Source organism: Chamaea fasciata, unplaced genomic scaffold, assembly GCF_029207755.1.
Source record: "Chamaea fasciata isolate MVZ Bird 193981 ecotype frontalis unplaced genomic scaffold, bChaFas1.0.hap1 SCAF_30, whole genome shotgun sequence".
In the NCBI taxonomy this organism is placed as follows: Eukaryota; Metazoa; Chordata; class Aves; order Passeriformes; family Sylviidae; genus Chamaea; species Chamaea fasciata.
In genome coordinates this window covers 4,341,605-4,357,606 of record NW_027094115.1, presented here as the reverse complement: position 1 = coordinate 4,357,606, position 16,002 = coordinate 4,341,605, and positions in this window count along the sequence as shown.

Genomic DNA, 16,002 nt, shown 5'->3' with positions numbered 1-16,002 from the left:
GACCTGCTCAAACCTGAACTCCTCCAGTTCCCAGCCCTAAGCAGAGGAGCGAGATCAAAAATCCTCCTTCAGAGTGACCAGGAGTAGAAATTCAGACGAATAAAATCCTATTTTATCTATAATTTAGATTTTGTTTTTAATATCTGATTTATTCCCACCCCAGAGCAGGTTGTGATTTCCAGCCCCTCCTGCCGCGGGACAGCCGCGGTTACTCCGTGTGTAGCTACAACCTCTCGTTGTGTTGTACAAACGTGACATCTGCTGCTCAAACGCCTCCACTGCAGGAGGGGAAAAAAAAAATCCCCAAATCACCTGGAATTTGCTGTGGGCTGGACCTTTCCCTGCTCTCAGCCCCCTCAAAAAGCCATTTATTGCTGGACGGTTTTTTTGGTACGAGTGAATATTCCACTCCTCCTTCTCGTCACTGCACGGGAAAACAAAAAAATGTCTTTTTTTTTTCCTGTTTATTTTCAACCTCTGAATTCACAGAATCCCAGAATCCTGGGATGGTTTGGGTTGGAAGGGACCTGAAGGATCATCCAATTCCAACCCCAACACCTCCCACTGTCCCAGTTTGCTCTCAACGCGTCCAGCCTGGCCTTGGGCACTTCCAGGGATGGGGAATCCACAACCACTCCCATTTCCCACCCTTCTTCATCCCACTTTTCCCTCCATCTCCACCTGAGGGTGATGCCACCACCACCTTTTCTCTCTCGGCACCCCAAACCCAACCTTCTCCCTGAAGGGTTTGGTTTTTTTTTTGTTTTAGGGAGTTCTGGAAATTCCCGACCATCCCGACGGAGCCGAATTGCTCCGGAATTCCTCTCCCACCCCGGGAATCGTCCGGTTTGCTGTGCAGATTCCGTGCCGGCCGTTAGAGGGCAATGGGATGTGGGGAAGGAAAGCGGGCTGTGACCGGGGACGGGGACAGGGACGGGGACACGTCGGATCTGCCGACACGGAGGCACCAGAGCAGATAACATCAGTAACAATAACAGCGAGGATCATGGAATATCCTGGGTTGGAAAGGACCCACCAGCATCACCAACCAACCCCTGGCCAGCACAGACCCCCCCAGGAATCCCACCCTGTGCTGAGACGTGAACCTCAGCCGCTTCAATTTCAGTAATAACGGCTGAGAAGTGCCATTAATCACCCTTTTAATGAGAATTTCCCCAAGCATGGCAAGGCTGGATGCTTCTAAGCCTCCTCTGGGGCCGAGCAAACAGGGTCCCTGCTCCCCTCAGCAAAGTGGCAGAGATTAACAGGCTGCTCCTGACACCAGATCCATAAATAATTCCACAAAAAGCCTGGCCCCGGCCTTTAGAAGGTCTCAGGACAAAAAAAAAAAAAATAAAAGAGTGGAGGCTGAGATATTGATGGATGTGTCTGCAGGAGCCATTAGGGAAGGGAAAGTGGTTTCCGCGAAGTTGGGCCGAGCCTGGGTCACGCCCTGGCAGGGCAGAGCTGAGTGTTCGGCCCCAGGTGAGAGGAGAAAGGATAAACCCTGCAGGAGAGTGAGCCCAGGAAGGATTTTGGGACGACAGGCGGCTCTGCAAAATGCTGTTTATTGTATCGAAGGTGTCACAGCAGTCCTGGGTGACAGAGCCAGGCCTAAAGCTGCCAGCCACAGCTTAGGCCGAGCCTAAAGCCACTTTATCTCTTTGTCACAATTCACTGACGCTGTTTTACACCACAACGACACAGACTCCGAGATTCAGAGGGCTGAAAGTGACTCCTTCATTTCTGGGATGTGTCTCCCTTTTATACTATTTCACACAGACCAATTGGATTGGTGACACAAAGACAAACCTCGTCACTCACATTGGTCAGAGCAGAGGGACGGCAAGAAGAAGTCCCTCCTAGGGAAAGGAATGAATGACAAAGTCACAGTTCCAAAAACATTTCTCCTGTTTCCAGAAAATTCCCTGGGAAACGAATTTCAGAAAACCGAAACACCTCAGGCATGAACCAGGGCTACAGTTTTCTTTACTGAGGATCTTAATTAATAAAAACCAACCAGCACCACACACCACGCCTTTACCGATACCTCCAGCCTATCATCGCTACCATCATTACCAGATTATGGTACAGTTTAGGCCTAAAGTTGTTTTTCTGTTTTCTTGCAGTGGAAAACCCTTAGCCCTTTTTTCCACTTGGTAAAAACACGGGTTTTCTTTGTCTATAGTACCTTCTGCTTTTCTTGAGACCTCTTTCTGCTTGCTAAAAACATCTTTTTTTTTTTTTGTCTGTGGTCAACATGTCCTTTGCTCCAGCCACAAAAGCTCCATCCAGCTCGATTTAACCTTTGCCTTCTTAGTTCTCCAGTAACAACTGGCTCAGCAATCCTTAATTTAGACACCTTTTATCCTTCTATATCAAAACCTGCTCCTATCTCTATTCCACTCTCAGGTTCCATGAATGCTAAACATTCCTGTCGGTGAAACTTTCCTGTAAACTTTCATCTTTTCCGACAGAATCCCACACAATCCCGGCAGGAATTTGGAATTGGAGGCAAAAGCTGCTCCTCCAAGCAGGGAAAAAAAAAGCCAAAAAAGCCTGAAGGAATTTCCCGGGCAGAAGACATGAGGACAGAGCTCAGGTGTGTTTGCTTGGGGCTGCAGCCACCCAAAACAACTTTTTTACAGCTGTTCTTACGCGGGGACAGGGATGAGCTGCTCCAGGGCCAGGATCTATTTTTGCCTGTCCTGGAGTGCCCCGCAGTAAATGTGTTTTCCATGTTCCATTTTGCATCCCAGGATCCCAGCGGTGGGAAAGTGCTGCTGAGAATTCCTGAACGTGCTCCCTAAATCAGGTCACCCTAATTTATCATCATCATCATCATCATCATCAGGGCGTGGTGGGGCTTCAGAGCGTGATTTGACAGAGAGAATTAAAAAATCCTGGGGTGGGGTGTCCCAGTGAGAGAATTTAAAAGTGAGTTTTAAAACTCTCCGTAGTGTCATCTGGCACAAACAGCAGCTGCAAAATGGCAGCAAGCAGATTGTGAGGAAGAAGAAAAATCACCCCAAATTCTCCCATTTTCCAATTTGAAAAAGATTCACATCCTCTTGTCCTCTGCACCTTTCATAACCTTTTAATCCGCTTCCTTTTGAACACACTTTCCTTCCTCACAATATACCTTTCCAAAATTGATGGGACTTCAGAGCATGAGATGATTTCACAGAGAATTAAAAAAAAATAAAGTTTATTTTTTAATTCTTTGTGGTTTTGGGTTTTTTTTGTTGTTTTCGTTTTTGTTTTTTTTTTTTTTTAATTTGAGTATTACATTGGTGGGGTCTCCCAATGAAGTCCTGGGACAGGACACGATTCTTTTCAGGACATGATTCCCCTCAGGACAATTCCCTTCAGGACACGATTCCGTCCCTTCAGGACACATTTTCCCTCCCCAAACACACCTGGGAACAGCAGGAACCCTCCCCTGCCCAGGGGACACTGCCTGCCCACACCTCTCACCCAATCTCTGGGATTGATTTTTGACCAGCCCTGAAGTGATCCCTGCAAAGGAAAACCCAGAACGTGCTCCAAGAACAGCTCCAAGGACCCTGCAGAGCCCAGCCCCAAAAAAGGAAGAAAAAGAGAGAGAATTAGAAAACCACCGAGGCTGGAAAACCCTCCAAACCCATCCAGCCATCCCCAGCAGTGCCCAAGTGCCACATCCATGGGATTTAAATCCCTCCAGGAACGCGACTCTACTTCTGGGGCAGGACAAACCTCCCCACCATGATTTTCCCCCTAAAACCTGGCACGAGCGGCACAATTTGGGGCCTTTTCCTCCGGTTTTGCTGCTCGTGAGAAGAGGATCCTCAGTGGGATCCTCAGCCCAGCCCGGGATTGCTGCTGATTTCACCGGGCTGTGAATTTTTCATGCTGGAATCAGCTGCAGGATGGAAGAGAATCCTGAAATATTCATGACCCACTGCAGAGCGCCGGCAGCCAGAGAGCTGCAAATGAGGACACGGAACCTCAGGCAGCCCCTGAGTAATTCCCCTCCTCTTTTTTGGCCAAAATACGCTGGGTTAAAAATGGAGAAAAAACACTGGCTTGAAGGTTTTGGGGTGCCCAGTGGTTTTTGGGTGAGCTGAACCTTCCAGGCTGGCACTGGAGCTTTTGAGCCACGATTTATCCCGTGCTAAAAGTAGTTTTATTCCTGATTTTCATTCCCGTGGGTCTGGGCAGGACAAAGCCCGCAGGTAAAGGGAAGGGAAGGGGATTTAATGGCGCGTTTATCACGAAATCTCAGCGTCCATCCGGACACCGCCAAGCAGCAGCCAGACTTCCCTCCGTCGCCGATAAAACCTGACCCAAAACTCTTTAGATTTAACCTGAGTGGGGACAGGAATGAGCAGAGCTCGGGTTCTCAGCAGCACCAGGGGTTTGGTTTCCCCGGAACGATCGCATTTCCCACCGATCCCTTATTCACATCCCATTTCCTTGCCTTAAAAGCTGCCGCGACCCCGCGTTTGGAGTTTCCTTCATCACTGCCATCGTTAGAAACGAGAGTGGGGCCTCCTCATGGCTAATTTAAAACGCGCCGGGTAGAGCAGACGTCTGTGAAAGATACTCCAAATTACGCCCAAGTGGAAAAAAGGGAGGAGGGGAAAAAAAAATAATGCTGCTTTTAGGGCCAAATGGAGCCAGTTTGGGACCTGGATTGAACCATTTTTGGGGCCAAACTGAGCTTGTTCAGGCCCCCAGCTGAGCTGATTTTAGGGCCAAACCACGCCAGTTTGGGGCCCTGATTGAGCCATTTTGGGGCCATTTTGGGACTTGGATGGAGCCAGTTTTGGGGCCAAACGGAGCCAGTTCAGGTCCCTAGTTGAGCTGATTTTAGGGCCAAACCACGCCAGTTTGGGGCCCTGATTGAGCCATTTTTGGGGCCATTTTGGGACCTGGATGGAGCCAGTTTTGGGGCCAAACTGAGCCAGTTCAGGTCCCCAAATGAATCACTTTTTGGGGCCAAACTGAGCCACTTTGGAGCCCTGATGGAGCCGTTTCCATCTCCTGCCCATCTGCAGAGCTCCCCACGGCACAGAGGAGGAGGAGGAGGAGGAGGAGGAGGAGGAGAAAAGCTTCAATATCGGTTTAAAAAATTCATGGGCCTTCCTGCACCCGAAATAAACCCTTCAGGAAGTGCTGCTGAGGGTGAGGGGAGGTGGAATATCCAGACACTGATGAAATTCTGCCTCGTGTCCTATCAGGGAAGGCAGGATGGGATTTTTGGGTTGATTTGGGGTTTTTCTTTTGCCGGGATGAGTTTTGACAGGTTCAGCAAATTCCTTCCTACAAATCCCACCTCAGGAGCTGCAGCCACGGCAGGGAGTGGGAGGTTCAGAGGAAAAGCTGAAGGGTTTGGAGCACCCTGAGTCCCAAAATGGGGTGGGAGGTGGCAGCTCTGTTGTCACCGTGGGTTTGGGGAGGCAGAGCGCGGTGGTTTTACGTTTGCCGAATTTTGGTTATCAGCTGGGAGATGGGATTTTGGGAGAAAAAGGCGAAACAGGCACAACTTAAAAGTAAAAACAGATGGAACCACGCAGAGCCAGCGCTGCTCGTGTCCCTGAGCTGTGGCTGTCACTGGGGGCACCTCCCGACCCCCAGCCGGGCTCTGCTCTGAAAATCCCCAGCAGCTGGTCCCCACTGCAGCTGACCTGACCCACATTCCTGCCTGGAAAGGGCTGGAGCCCCTCTGGGTGCTGGGAGATCTGGGACTGGTCACCTGGAGCAGGGAAAGGCTCCAGGGAGAGCTCAGAGCCCCTGGCAGGGCCTGGAGAGGGGCCGGGGCCAAGGGATGGAGGGACGGGACACAGGGAATGGCTTCCCGCTGGGAAAAGGGGAGATTGGGGTGGGATTTTGGGAAGGAATTCCTGGCTGGGAGGGTGGGGAGAGGCTGGGATGGAATTCCCAGATTTGCTGTGGCTGCCTCTGGATCCCTGGGAGTGTCCAAGGCCAGATTGGAGCAGCCTGGGACAGTGGGAGGTGTCCCTGCCATGGCAGGGGTGGCTCTGGACGGGATTTACGTTCCCTTCCAACCCAAAGCATTTCAAGATTCTGTGAAACTTGGAAAGCAGAAGCCAAACCAGTGATTTTTAAGGTTCCTCCCAACACAAACCATCCCATCAATCCCATCCCATCCACTCCCATCTCATCCATCCCATCCATCCCACCCAATCCCATCAATCCCATCCCACCCCACCCCATCCCAGCTGGAGCCAGGGGCAATAATTCCGTGGATTTATGTGCCCTTCACCATTCCTGTTTGTCCCCCCAGCCTGTTTTCTATTTTTACTGCACCGCTAAAATCCCATTTTCTGCCCGAGCCCGTGCGGAGCTGCCTGATGGCCAATAAATACAATCCCACTTAACGGGATGGGCAGCACACCAAACCCCAAAGCTTTTATTTTCATTAAGCATCGTTAGCAGTGGCATGTCTTTTATCAAAGCTGCCTCTGATACTCCACTTTATTAAAGAGTCCATCAGCCCCAGACTGCTTAATTCAATCTGCAAGGACAGACTGGGAATTTGTATCCAACCCCTGAGCAGGTGGGGACAGAACCTCCTGAAAAACAAAAATCTATCCCTCCCTTCTTGGGAAAGGAACTTGAAAGGACACGAAGAGGAATTAATAATTCAAAGCGTGTGGGGATTTTTTTTTTTTTTTTTTGGTGAACAATAAAAAGAAATGTCCTATTTGAGCTGCAAAACAAAATGTGAAAGTCCTACAAAACCCAAATCAAAGGAGTCGGGATGAATCAGAATATTGATGATGGGATTTAATCGTTTAGGTGGTTTTTGAACGCCTGAGCTCAGCCAGGAGGGTTCGGTTTGGGAAAGCGGCACCCAGCAACAGGCACAGGCCAGGCCCACTGGGATTTCTCGGGGAGTCATGGAAATATGGGAATTTAAAGGGTTTATTTGCTTTAAAGCAAACCCAGGTTTGGAGGGTTTAAAATGAGGACAGGAAAGGAGCGAATTTGGGATTTTACGTGAATTTGGGACTGTGTGGGAATTTGGGATTGTGCATAAATTTGGGGTTGTACATGAATTTGGGGTCGTGTGTGGAATTGGGACTGTGTATGAATTTGGGATTGTATGGGAATTTGAGACTGTGGAAATTTGGGATTGTGTGAATTTGGGATTGCACATGAACTGGGGTTGGACATGAATTTGGGATTGCACACAAACTGTGTGTGAATTAGGGGTAGTACCTGAATTTCAGGACAGTCAGTGAGTCTGGGCAGGGGCAGGGCAGGCTCTGGCTGTTCTCCCGGCTGGATTCGGATTTATTCCCCTTACCCTTTGTGCCATCCCTGCCCCTGGCCAGGCAGAAGTGCCGAGCTGGGCACTGCCTGGTGTTGTGTTCCCCTGCACAGGAGGAGTTTTTCCATCAGCTCAGCTGTTCTGGGAATTGCTGACCCGCAGCGGGGCCCTGTGTGACCTCTGCAGCCATCCTTGCAAAAATCCCCGAGGGAAAAGGGGGAATTTCTGTACCGGCAGCTCCTGGGGAAGAGAAATCCTGGGAACGTTTGTGGAGATGCTTTAAAATGCCTAAAATCCACCCAAAAGATGCAGTGAGGGGAAGGGGAAGGGGAAAGGGGAAGGGGAAGGGGAAGGGGAAAGGGGAAAGGGGAAAGGGGAAAGGGGAAAGGGGAAAGGGGAAAGGGGAAAGGGGAAAGGGGAAAGGGGAAAGGGGAAAGGGGAAAGGGGAAAGGGGAAAGGGAAGGGAAGGGAAGGGAAGGGAAGGGAAGGGAAGGGAAGGGAAGGGAAGGGAAGGGAAGGGAAGGGAAGGGAAGGGAAGGGAAGGGAAGGGAAGGGAAGGGAAGGGAAGGGAAGGGAAGGGAAGGGAAGGGAAGGGAAGGGAAGGGAAGGGAAGGGAAGGGAAGGGAAGGGAAGGGAAGGGAAGGGAAGGGAAAAGGAAGGGAAAGGGAAGGGAAGGGAAGGGAAAAGGAAGGGAAAAGGAAGGGAAAAGGAAGGGAAGATATTGGGAGCTGATCATGTCCTCAGGCACTGGTAAATATTGTGAGTTCCGTAACGATTTTATTGTTCCTGTATTTAAATTAAAACACAACGAGGAGCCCTTTGGATCTGCAGCGAGGGGAGCCTGCAGAGGGAAATCCCGGGAAAACGAAGCTGAGTTTCCCCATCTGACCCAGGCCGGGAATTATCCCCAGAGGAGGGAATGATCCTCCCCTGCAGGGAGTCAGCCCCGGGCGCTTCAAACACGGCTCAGAGGGGCCCCGGTGGTGACCTCTCCTCGTCAGGACTGGCTCAGCTCACGGGGATAAATCGCTGCTGATGGCCGGGGGATGGCCGAGCCTGAGCCCAGCTCCTCCCGGCTCGTTCCACACATTATCCACACTGGGAATCATCCCCAGGAACAGCCTGTGCAGGGCTGGAGCCTCCCAGGGTCAAACCAGCTCCATCGTTCCCGATTGTCCCTGACAGCCCCCCAGAATCCCATTTTTAAAATTATAGATTTAATTACTCCAATCCAGGTCTGAGAGCCTGTGCAAGGCAGGATCCTTGCGGCCACAGCCCAGCATCAAAGCAGAATCCATCATTCCTGACTGTCTGTGAGCCCCCAAAATCCCACTGTTTAAATTATTTACTGAATTATTCCAGTCCAGGTCAGAGAGCCTGTGCAGGGTGAGATCCTCCCAAACACAGCCCAGTCTCAAAGCAGCAGCTCCGTCGTTCCTGAATGTCTCCCACCCCAAAAGCCCTGTTGGTTTTTTTATTGAATTGTTTCAGTCCAGGTCAGAGAGCCTGTGCAGGGCTGGATCCTCCCAGGGTCGAACAGCAGCAGCTCCATCGTTCCCGATTGCCTCTGACCCTCCAAAATCCCACTGTTTAAACTGTAGATTTCATTATTCCAATCTAGATCTGAGAGCCTGTGCAGGGCTGGAGCCTCCCAAACACAACCCAGCGTCAACCATTTCTTCTTTGCATAAAATTCAGGATTGAAGGTGAAACCTTCGATTATTCCACAAGGTTTATTATTATCATCACTATTATTATTACTGTCCCCTATTATCACTTAAGAAACGAGAATTAGATTCAAATAACCAATACATTCTTTAAGATGATTTTCTTTCCAAGGCACACAGGGGGAAGGATTCAGGATTTCAAGGCAATCTTGTCCTTCCTACAAGAAAAAAAAAAACCAACATTTTCAATGTGACCTCCAGGCACGCTCCTCTCCTGCTCGCCTCGGGACCTGCTTTATTTTCAGAATAAAAAGGCTGACTCCGCAGAAAGCTCTGCTGGAACGTGCCCAGAGGGAATTGGAGATTACACCGGGACAGCTGAAACGTCCCGCTGCCAAGACAGGCAATTAAGAAAAACCAACAGGAAAAAAAAATTGAAAAAAAAAATTAAATAAAGGAGGCGTGGAGGGGGGAAAAGCATCATCCAGAAACTTCATGTCAAGGTTAAAAAATCATGGCAGGATTAAATGGAAGCGCACTCCAATTACCTCCCGGGAAAATTAAATTTATGGCGCTTGATTCCGGAGGAGATGGATGAAGAAAAAAAAAAAAAATCAGCCGGGCGAAGGCAGCAGGAATGTTCTGCCCTGATATTTGCTTTGTTTGCCGCAATCATCAAAGGCGTGTGATGACACTGAGCCGACGGAGGAAAACGTTTCCCAAAATTCCCAGTGAACAGAGCCCGTTAATTGGCAGCGATTTGGCTGCAAACCTCGCCCAGGCACAGCCACAGAGACACCGGAGCCTGGTGGAAACGCCACCTGCGGGGTGGGAGCGGGCTGGGACTGCCTCCCTCCTTTCCACTTACTTGGTTTCTTAAATTATTATTTTATTCATTTTTATTTTTATTTTTATTTTTATTTTTTATTTATTTTTATTTTTTAATTTTTATTTCTATTTCTATTCTTATTTTTTATGATGCTGCATAGCTCCTGCACATATAGTACATAACATTATAAATAATATTAAGTGTTTATATTATATATTATTAAGTATATATATTTTATATAAATATATTTAATATATATTTACATATATTAAGTTTGGTTGGGTTTTGGGGTTTTTTGTTTGTTTTGGGGTTTTTTTTTGGTTTTTTGGGGTTTTTTTGGGTTTGTTTTGGGGTTTGTTTTGTTTTGTTTTTGTGGCCAGAGGTGTGAGCGAATCCTGAATAAAATACCAATCAGGGATCCCCCCTCCACTGAATTTTCTTCACTCTGCACGGCAGCCGAATCCTTGCTACAACTCATTGCGCTGCAACTCCAGCTGTTCCTTCAATTATTGACATCCTTAATGGCATTTAGAGACAACATTTTAATTAGGAGTCAGCCACCAACGGGCAAATATTAATTCTGAAACACACACAGAAGTGCTCTAAAGTTCATGAATCAGCCGTGTGATAAATGGCAGAAATGGGAATGGGCTTCAGCATTTAGAGCTGAGATTGGGATGGTTTTTTGGCTTTTTGTCCTGGTGTCTCCCTGGGCACCCCAAGAGCCCTTTCCTGACTCCAGACACCCGCCCACAGCTTTATTTTTTCATTAGATCATTTTCTTTTCATTTCATTTCATTTCATTCCATTATTTTTTTAGAAACCCTTCCCTCTCATTAAAAACTCCTTATCTCGATTAAAACTCCTGATCTTGCATTAAAACTCTTCCCACTGACACTCGGATTTCACAGAATCCAGTGAAGGCTGGAAAAAAAACCCCAAGACCAAACCCAACCTTTGCCCAAAATCCCTTTTTTTTTGAACCAGACCAGAGCCCTGAGCGCCACATCCAGAGGCTCCTTGAACAAATCCACTGAAAAAAATAAAATAAAATAAAATAAAATAAAATAAAATAAAATAAAATAAAATAAAATAAAAAAATGAGGGACTGAAAAGGTGAGAAATTCCCATTTATCGCCCACTTAGCGCCTGCCAGCGCTCAATGGGTTTGTGATTCCCGAGGAATCGCCCCTGCTCTCCATGGAAATCATCCAGGGGTTTGCGATTCCCGAGGAATCGCCCCTGCTCTCCATGGAAATCATCCAGGGGTTTGCGATTCCCGAGGAATCGCCCCTGCTCTCCATGGAAATCATCCAGGGGTTTGTGATTCCTGAGGAATCGCCCCTGCTCTCCATGAAAATTAACTGGGGCTGCTCCTGATCGATGCTCACCACAAACCTTCACGCGTGTTACAGGAAACCCAAAATTCACCTTGATGTTGGCCCAACCTGACTCTGAATTAAAGCTTCTTTATTCCATTTTTTTTTTTAAAAATTCATTTCAAGCTCTTTTCTCAAGCAAAGGCGCAACCATGAACTGGGTGCGCTGCAAAATTAAATAATCTGGTTTAGTTGTGGGGCAAACTCACCCCAGGCCTGAGAGCCCCAGGATTCCTATTTGAATTAAAAAAAAAAAACAAAACAAACTATTTTACAATTATATTCAAAGCTTTTACTTCCCCCCCTTAAACCATAATCAGAAAAAAAAAAAAAAAAAAAAGGAGGTAGAAGGTTTGGAATAATTTCCGACTGATTTACGCCCTGGAGTTCCAGCTCCACGGGCTTGGGATAATTAATCCATGTCCTGGAGTCCTGCTAACGAGAGCTGCCACAGCAACCTGAGTGAGAAAAATGGGAACAAATCAGTCGGGAGGGAAAAAAATCATAAATTCAGCTGCTAAGGGAGGCTGGGGGTTGCACAGGGAGTTCTGACAATCCAGAGGAATCGTTCCCAGCCCTCATCCAAAGTCAGAGAGGATTTGGGAATCCTTCCAAAGGCCGCATCCAAGGATGGGTTGGGAATGTTCAGCCTGGAGAGGAGGAACTTGGAGGTGACACAATTGTGGCCTGAGGGAGGGACAGGAAATGTGGAGAGAGACTTTGGGCATGGGATGGAGGGCCAGGAGAAGGGAGAACGGGGTTAAAGGGCGGGGTTAGGTGGGATTTTGGGCAGGAATTCCTGGCTGGGAGAGGCTGGGCTGGAATTCCCAGAGGAGCTGTGGCTGCCCCTGGATCCCTGGCAGTGCCCAAGGCCAGGCTGGAGCAGCCTGGGACAGTGGGAGGTGTCCCTGCCCATGGCAGGGGTGACAGTGGATGGGAGTTAAATTCCCTTCCCACCCCAACCACCCTGGAATTTGATGACTATTTTATTTTGATGCGTTGTTTTTCCTTCTGATCTTTACTTTAACCCGTTTCCCATCAATCCACCCGAGTGCCACCGTGGGCACAGAGAAGTCTGTGAGCTGGGATGGGGTTTGGGGGTCAGAACCACGTAATCCTGCCCAGTCACTTTGTTCATGTTGATATCTGACAAGCATCAAACTGAAATCTCCAGCCCAGACAACCCCAGATCTCCCCAGACTTTGGCTGAGCCTCTCAGACTGAAAATTTATTTAGTGCAGAACGGAGCTGGGGTTGATTTGCCTCCCACGTGACAGGCGAAGGCCTGGGAGTGACAGCGGCTGGGAGATGGTTTGGTCCTGCCCTTGAATCCACCATGCAGAGGCCAAGTTTTACATCCACTCTTTCATTTTCACTCCCAGCCCCTTCCAAGCCCTGCAGTGATGAAATCAGAGTGTGACGCAACCACAATTTAATGTCACATTTTCCTCCCCTGGAGGTTTTTTTTTTTTTTTTTTTTTCTTCTGCTTTGTGTTAATCCTGGCCTCGTTTTCAAAGCAATTTCAGAAGTTTTGAGCTACCAGGGGCTCAGGCCAGAGAGGGAGAAAAAGAAATATTCTTCCAAATTGATTCATTTTCAGCTCTGAAGATGCAAATGGGCCTCGCACTCAAAGTCTTCTCGGTTGCAATAAAAACATAAAGACCTCAACTCGGCCACGGAGGGACGGAGCAGGAGCAGCCCCAGCCGGGTGCTGGTGATGCCTCCAGTTTTAATTCCATGTATTTCGTGTTCTGCGCTGCCCAGGGGTGCAGCTCTGAGCTCACAGTCAGTGTCACTCAGCTCTGCACACAGCAGGGACACAAAACAAATCCTTCTCCTGCTGCACACCAAGGACAACGTTCAGGCCCAACAGCACAAACAAGGGTGGGCTGGAGGGGGGGACAAGAAGGATGGGACCTCACAGCCTGGAGCTGGAACTGGACAATTGAACCCCAATGTGCAAATGGACCAAAACTTACCAAAGTGTGAGACCTCGTGACCGTTTGTCCATTTTGTGACCATTTTGTGTCCACCTTGGGTGTAGCCCTGGCCAGGCTCTTGTCCTGCCCAAGGTTTACCCTTAAAATCCTTTTAATAAATATTTACTTCATTCTCCAGCTCTGTCCAGTCTCTGTCCCAGCTCAGCCTCCCCAAGGCATCACTGTCAGCCCCTCCCCACCCTGCAGGGTTTTGGGAATCCATCCCCTGGGAATATCAGGAATATTCCAGGCGTGGCCTGGGCTCTCTCCACACCTTCCAGGTGGTGTGAAGGATGTCTGGGGCACCTTGGAGAGCTCTGAGCACAGCCCAGCTCCCTCCTGCAGTGCTGGGCAGCTTTTAATTGAATTTCCTGACCTCTGAGCCAAAGAAAGAACAGTCCCGTGGATTCCAGGCTCTTTTTCATTTTTTTAAATTTTTTTTTTTTAAATGGAAAACTGCTCGTGTTAAACAGCTCTTGAAAGAAAAGGGTTCAGCTGCGGAGCTGTGATGGTTCTGGGGGCTGAGTTGATGCTTTTGGAGCTGAATTGATGTTCTTGGGGCTGAATTGATGCTTCTGGGGCTGAGTTGATGCTCCTGGAGCTGGTTTGATGTTCTTGGGGTTGGTTTGATGTTCTTGGGGCTGGTTTGATACTTCTGGAACTCATTTGATGCTCCTGGGGCTGGGTTGATGTTCCTGGGGCTGGGTTGATGCTCCTGGGGCTGGGTTGATGCTCCTGGGGCTGGGTTGATGTTCTTGGGGCTGGGTTGATGCTCCTGGGGCTGGGTTGATGCTCCTGGGGCTGGGTTGATGTTCCTGGGGCTGGGTTGATGCTCCTGGGGCTGGGTTGATGCTCCTGGGGCTGGGTTGATGCTCCTGGGGCTGGGTTGATGTTCCTGGGGCTGGGTTGATGCTCCTGGGGCTGGGTTGATGTTCCTGGGGCTGGGTTGATGTTCCTGGAGCTGGGTTGATGTTCTTGGGGCTGGTTTGATACTTCTGGAACTCATTTGATGCTCCTGGGGCTGGGTTGATGTTCTTGGGGCTGGGTTGATGCTCCTGGGGTTGGGTTGATGCTCCTGGGGCTGAATTGATGCTCCTGGGGCTGGGTTGATGTTCTTGGGGCTGGTTTGATGTTCCTGGGGCTGGGTTGATGTTCCTGGGGCTGGGTTGATGTTCTTGGGGCTGGTTTGATGCTCCTGGGGCTGGTTTGATGTTCCTGGGGCTGGGTTGATGTTCCTGGGGCTGGGTTGATGTTCCTGGGGCTGGGTTGATGCTCCTGGGGCTGGTTTGATGTTCCTGGGGCTGGGTTGATGTTCCTGGGGCTGGGTTGATGCTCCTGGGGCTGGGTTGATGTTCTTGGGGCTGGGTTGATGTTCCTGGGGCTGGGTTGATGCTCCTGGGGCTGGGTTGATGCTCCTGGGGCTGGGTTGATGTTCCTGGGGCTGGGTTGATGCTCCTGGGGCTGGGTTGATGTTCCTGGGGCTGGTTTGATGCTCCTGGGGCTGGGTTGATGCTCCTGGGGCTGGGTTGATGCTCCTGGTGCTGGGTTGATGTTCCTGGGGCTGGGTTGATGCTCCTGGGGCTGGGTTGATGCTCCTGGGGCTGGGTTGATGTTCCTGGGGCTGGTTTGATGTTCCTGGGGCTGGGTTGATACTTCTGGAACTCATTTGATGCTCCTGGGGCTGGTTTGATGTTCCTGGGGCTGGGTTGATGTTCCTGGGGCTGGGTTGATGTTCCTGGGGCTGGGTTGATGTTCCTGGGGCTGGTTTGATGCTCCTGGAGCTCATTTGATGCTCCTGGGGTAGGTTTGATGTTTTTGGGGCTGAGTTGATGCTCCTTTATTCCCAGGGAAGCATCCAGAGGCTGCTGGAGCTCGGGAAGGGACGCTGGGATCAGCCCCGTGCCTGGAACTCCTCAGTGCTGGGATAATCACAGCTGCAGCTCAATAATTGGGAGAAAGTTACTAATTAATGCCCTAATCAGGTGCTTAGCGTTGTGTCTGTCCATGGAGCGCCTTTTTGGGCAGATTCAGTCCTTTAAGGGCACAAATTTCTTTGTATTCCCACAAAAAAAAAAAAAAGGGGGGGGGCTTGAATTAATGAGGATTCAGGAGGTAGGAATGGAAAAAAAAAGAATTAAAAGTAAAATTAAATAAATTAGGAAAGCAAACACAAAGAGTTCCCAGCACGGCTCAAAGCTCCAGGTGAGCCCAGGCACTTTGTTCTAATTGCAACCATAAACTGGGTGCTGCAGAATTAAATCATCTGTTTTTATTGTGGGGCAAACTCACCCCAGGCCTGAGAGCCCCAGGATTCCTATTTGAATTTAAAAAAACACCACAAAAACCACAAAACCCCCCTTTTTTACAATGAAATTCAAAGCTTTCACTTCCTCCCCCTTAAACGACAATCAGAAAATAAAAGGAGGTAGAAGGTTTGGAATAATTTCCAGCTGATCTTCACTTTCCGCCTTTCTCAGGTCACACTGCGATTTCCAGAAGAGGGAAAAAAAAAAAACCCCAAAAAAACCCAACCCAAAACCAAGACACCAAAAATCAGTTTATCTCATTTACAGACACAGAGCGACTTTATAATATTTGTGTTCTCACAGCAGCGAATTTTTATGGCCTTTAAAAGAACATTTAATCATCTTTTTTTTTTTTTTTTTTTTTTCACCCTGCCCTTGCACAGAGCTCTGTGTTCCAGGAGAGGCTTCAGAACCTCAGAGTTATGTCCCAATTCGCTTCCGAAATGTCATTTTTGCTGCATTGGAGCGCTGGAAGGGATTCAAACCAGGGAAATAAGGCAGGGAAGCACTCAGAGGCATCTCCAGGAGGAAAATAAAGCTGCAGGTTTTGTTTTTGCCCCTC